Below are 5,708 nucleotides of genomic sequence, written 5' to 3'. Positions count from 1 at the left end.
ATCAACTCGAGATGAGAGCTTAGTCCCTGGCTTCGACTCAAGAGGAATACCAACTTTCCACAAGCACCTCAAGAGGAGGCTTTTCTCAGCTACAGGTATGTGAGAGGGACCCTGAGTTTGTGGCCTCAAGTGGAATGGACACCGAGATGCTCTGACTCGAAATAAGGCCGGATATCCCTGCAGTGAATTGAATGCAGGCTCCTCTTGCATCTCCCAAGACGAAGGGATCTCTGAATCCCCTGTGGAGACCACAGAGAAAGACCTAGTTCTCCGCCTCATTGAGACAGGAGGCCTCACATCCTTTGAAAACTCGAGAGGTCCGCGGAGATCAATGCTTCCAAAGGAGACGATGCCTGACTCCTCTTGAAAATGGATAGGAGTCCCAGGATCCCTGTGGCACGTGGAAAGGGACCCTGGGTCTCCCGCCTCACGTGGAGACGCGTCCCAATTGCCATGCCAAGATTCGAGGAGAATCCCGAGGTGTCCCTCGCACCTAGGCAGGAGTCCTGACGTCGCTGAACAAACACGTGTCTCGAAGGGCCCTCCCCGTCGTAACTCGAGAATATACCCCAGGTTCCGGCCGCAACTCAAGAAAAACCATGAGACTTCCCCCTCGCCGCGAGATGAGGACCGATTCCCCTGCACTGCGTTCAGAGCAATTCCGTGTTCCACCTCAAACGTGAAAGGAGCCTTGATTTCTTTCATGGCACTCCAGAGAAAACCCAAGATCACTGTCTCAAGTCTAGAGGGATCCTGAGGTCACTGGAGCAACACGAAAGAGCTCCATGGACCCCAAATCAACTCGAGATGAGAGCTTAGTCCTTGGCTTCGACTCAAGAGGAATACCAGCTTTCCACAAGCACCTCAAGAAGAGGCTTCTCTCAGCTACAGGTATGTGAGAGGCACCCTGAGTTTGTGGCCTCAAGTGGAATGGCACCGAGATGCTCTGACTCGAAGTAAGGCCGGATATCCCTGCAGTGAATTGAATGCAGGCTCGTCTTGCATCTCCCAAGACGAAGGGATGTCTGAATCCCCTGTGGAGACCACAGAGAAAGACCTAGTCCTCTGCCTCATCGCGACCGGAGGCCTCACATCCTTTGAAAACTCGAGAGGTCCGCGGAAATCAATCCTTCCAAAGGAGACGATGCCTGACTCCTCTTGAAAATGGATAGGAGTCCCAGGATCCCTGTGGCACGTGGAAAGGGACCCTGGGTCTCCCGCCTCAGGTGGAGACGCGTCCCAATTGCCATGGCAAGACTCGAGGAGAATCCCGAGGTGTCCCTCGCACCTAGGCAGGAGTCCTGACGTCGCTGAACAAACACGTGTCTGGAAGGGCCCTCCCCGTCGTAACTCGAGAATATACCCCAGGTTCCGGCCGCAACTCGAGAAAAACCATGAAACTTCCCCCTCGCCGCGATATGAGGCCCGATTCACCTGCACTGCGTGCAGAGCAATTCCGTGTTCCACATCAAACGTGAAAGGAGCCTTGATTTCCTTGATGGCACTCCAGAGAAAACCCAAGATCACTGGCTCAAGTCTAGAGGGATCCTGAGGTCACTGGAGCAACACGGAAAGTCTCCGTGGACCCAAAATCAACTCGAGATGAGAGCTTAGTCCCTGGCTTCGACTCAAGAGGAATACCAACTTTCCACAAGCACCTCAAGAGGAGGCTTCTCCAGCTACAGGTATGTGAGAGGGACCCTGAGTTTGTGGCCTCAAGTGGAATGGACACCGAGATGCTCTGACTCGAAGTAAGGCTGGACATCCCTGCAGTGAATTGAATGCAGGCTCGTCTTGCATCTCCCAAGACGAAGGGATGTCTGAATCCCCTGTGGAGACCACAGAGAAAGACCTAGTTCTCCGCCTCATCGCGACCGGAGGCCTCACATCCTTTGAAAACTCGAGAGGTCCGCGCAGAACAATGCTTCCAAAGGAGACGATGCCTGACTCCTCTTGAAAATGGATAGGAGTCCCAGGATCCCTGTGGAAAGTGGAAAGGGACCCTGGGTCTCCCGCCTCACGGGGATACGCGTCCCAATTGCCATGCCAAGACTCGAGCAGAATCCCGAGGTGTCCCTCGCACCTAGGCAGGAGTCCTGATGTCGCTGAACAAACACGTGTCTGGAAGGGCCCTCCCCGTCGTAACTCGAGAATATAAATCAGGTTCAGGCCGCAACTCGAGAAAAAATATGAGACTTCCCCCTCGCCACGAAATGAGGCCCGATTCCCCTGCACTGCGTGCAGAGCAATTCCGTGTTCCACATCAAACGTGAAAGGAGCCTTGATTTCCTTGATGGCACTCTAGAGAAAACCCAAGATCACTGTCTCAAGTCTAGAGGGATCCTGAGGTCACTGGAGCAACACGAAAGGGCTCCGTGGACCCCAAATCAACTCGAGATGAGAGCTTAGTCCCTGGCTTCGACTCAAGAGGAATACCAACTTTCCACAAGCACCTCAAGAGGAGGCTTTTCTCAGCTACATGTATGTGAGAGGGACCCTGAGTTTGTGGCCTCAAGTGGAATGGACACCGAGATGCTCTGACTTGAAGTAAGGCCGGATATCACTGCAGTGAATTGAATGCAGGCTCGTCTTGCATCTCCCAAGACGAAGGGATCTCTGAATCCCCTGTGGAGACCACAGAGAAAGACCTAGTTCTCCACCTCATCGAGACAGGAGGCCTCACATCCTTTGAAAACTCGAGAGGTCCGCGGAGATCAATGCTTCCAAAGGAGACGATGCCTGACTCCTCCTGAAAATGGATAGGAGTCCCAGGATCCCTGTGGCACGTGGAAAGGGACCCTGGGTCTCCCGCCTCACGTGGAGACGCGTCCCAATTGCCATGCCAAGACTCGAGGAGAATCCCGAGGTGTCCCTCGCACCTAGGCAGGAGTCCTGACGTCGCTGAACAAACACGTGTCTGGAAGGGCCCTCCCCATCGTAACTCGAGAATATACCCCAGGTTCCGGCAGGAACTCAAGAAAAACCATGAGACTTCCCCCTCGCCGCGAGATGAGGCCCCATTCCCCTGCACTGCGTGCAGAGCAATTCCGTGTTCCACATCAAACGTGAAAGGAGCCTTGATTTCCTTGATGGCACTCCAGAGAAAACCCAAGATCACTGTCTCAAGTCTAGAGGGATCCTGAGGTCACTGGAGCAACACGAAAGGGCTCCGTAGATCCCAAATCAACTCGAGATGAGAGCTTAGTCCTTGGCTTCGACTCAAGAGGAATACCAACTTTCCACAAGCACTTCAAGAGGAGGCTTCTCTCAGCTACATGTATGTGAGAGGGACCCTGAGTTTGTGGCCTCAAATGGAATGGACACCGAGATGCTCTGACTCGAAGTAAGGCCGGATATCCCTGCAATGAATTGAATGCAGGCTCCTCTTGCATCTCCCAAGAAGAAGGGTTCTCTGAATCCCCTTTGGAGAACATAGAGAAAGACCTAGTCCTCCGCCTCAACGCGAACAGAGGCCTCACATCCTTTGAAAACTCGAGAGGTCCGCGGAGATCAATGCTTCCAAAGGAGACGATGCCTGACTCCTCTTGAAAATGGATAGGAGTCCCAGGATCACTGTGGCACTTGGAAAGGGACCCTGGGTCTCCCGCCTCAGGTGGAGACGCATCCCAATGGCCATGCCAAGACTCGAGGAGATTCCCGAGGTGTCCCACGCACCGAGGCAAGAGTCCTGTCGTCCCTGAACAAACAAGTGTCTGGAAGGGCCCTCCCTGTCGTAACTCGAGAATATACCCCAGGTTCCGGCCGCAACTCGAGAGAAACCATGAGACTTCCCCCTCGCCGCGAGATGAGGCCCAATTCCCCTGCACTGCGTGCAGAGCAATTCCGTGTTCCACATCAAACGTGAAAGGGGCCTTGATTTCCTTGATGGCACTCCAGAGAAAACCCAAGATCACTGTCTCAAGTCTAGAGGGATCCTGAGGTCACTGGAGCAACACGAAAGGGCTCCGTGGACCTCAAATCAACTCGAGATGAGAGCTTAGTCCTTGGCTTCGACTCAAGAGGAATACCAACTTTCCACAAGCCCCTCAAGAGGAGGCTTCTCTAAGCTACAGGTATGTGAGAGGGACCCTGAGTTTGTGGCCTCAAGTGGAATGGACACCGAGATGCTCTGACTCAAAGTAAGGCCGGATATCCCTGCAGTGAATTGAATGCAGGCTCGTCTTGCATCTCCCAAGACGAAGGGATGTCTGAATCCCCTGTGGAGACCACAGAGAAAGACCTAGTTCTCCGCGTCATCGCTACCGGAGGTCTCACATCATTTGAAAACACTAGAGAGTCCGCGGAGATCAATGCTTCCAAAGGAGACGATGCCTGACTCCTCTTGAAAATGGATAGGAGTCCCAGGATCCCTCTGCCACATGGAAAGGGACCCTGGGTCTCCCGCGTCACGTGGAGACGCGTCCCAATTGCCATGCCAAGACTCGAGGAGAATCCCGAGGTGTCCCTCGCACCTAAGCAGGAGTCCTGACGTCGCTGTACAAACACGTGTCTGGAAGGGCCCTCCCCGTCGTAACTCGGGAATATACCCCAGGTTCCGGAAGCAACTCGAGAGAAACCATGAGACTTCCCCCTCGCCGCGAGATGAGGCCCAATTCCCCTGCACTGCGTGCAGAGCAATTCCGTGTTCCACATCAAACGTGAAAGGAGCCTTGATTTCCTTGATGGCACTCCAGAGAAAACCCAAGATCACTGTCTCAAGTCTAGAGGGATCCTGAGGTCACTGGAGCAACACAAAAGGTCTCCGTGGAACCCAAATCAACTCGAGATGAGAGCTTAGTCCCTGGCTTCGACTCAAGAGGAATACCAACTTTCCACAAGCACCTCAAGAGGAGGCTTCTCTCAGCAACAGGTATGTGAGAGGGACCCTGAGTTTGTGGCCTCAAGTGGAATGGACACCGAGATGCTCTGACTCGATGTAAGGCCGGATATCCCTGCAGTGAATTGAATGCAGGCTCGTCTTGCATCTCCCAAGACGAAGGGATGTCTGAATCCCCTGTGGAGACCACAGAGAAAGACCTAGTCCTCCGCCTCAACGCGAACGGAGGCCTCACATCCTTTGAAAACTCGAGGGGTCCGCAGAGATCAATGCTTCCAAAGGAGACGATGCCTGACTCCTCTTGAAAATGGATAGGAGTCCCAGGATCCCTGTGGCACGTGGAAAGGGACCCTGGGTCTCCCGCCTCACGTGGAGACGCGTCCCAATTGCCATGCCAAGACTCGAGGAGAATCCCGAGGTGTCCCTCGCAACTAGGCAGGAGTCCTGACGTCGCTGAACAAACACGTGTCTGGAAGTGCCCTCCCCGTCGTAACTCGAGAATATACCCCAGGTTCCGGCCGCAACTCGAGAAAAACCATGAGACTTCCCCCTCACCGCAAGATGAGGCCCGATTCCCCTGCACTGCGTGCAGAGCAATTCCGTGTTCCACATCAAATGTGAAAGGAGCCTTGATTTCCTTGATGGCACTCCAGAGAAAACCCAAGATCACTGTCTCAAGTCTATAGGGATCCTGAGTTCACTGGAGCAACACGAAAGGGCTCCGTGGACCCCAAATCAACTCGAGATGAGAGCTTAGTCCTTGGCTTCGACTCAAGAGGAATACCAACTTTCCACAAGCACCTCAAGAGGAGGCTTCTCTAAGCTACAGGTATGTGAGAGGGACCCTGAGTTTGTGGCCTCAAGTGGAATG

Source organism: Dama dama, unplaced genomic scaffold (assembly GCF_033118175.1).
Source record: "Dama dama isolate Ldn47 unplaced genomic scaffold, ASM3311817v1 ptg000020l, whole genome shotgun sequence".
Taxonomy (NCBI): domain Eukaryota; kingdom Metazoa; phylum Chordata; class Mammalia; order Artiodactyla; family Cervidae; genus Dama; species Dama dama.
The sequence above is the reverse complement of the archived record's forward strand: the minus strand, read 5'-3'. Positions refer to the sequence as shown.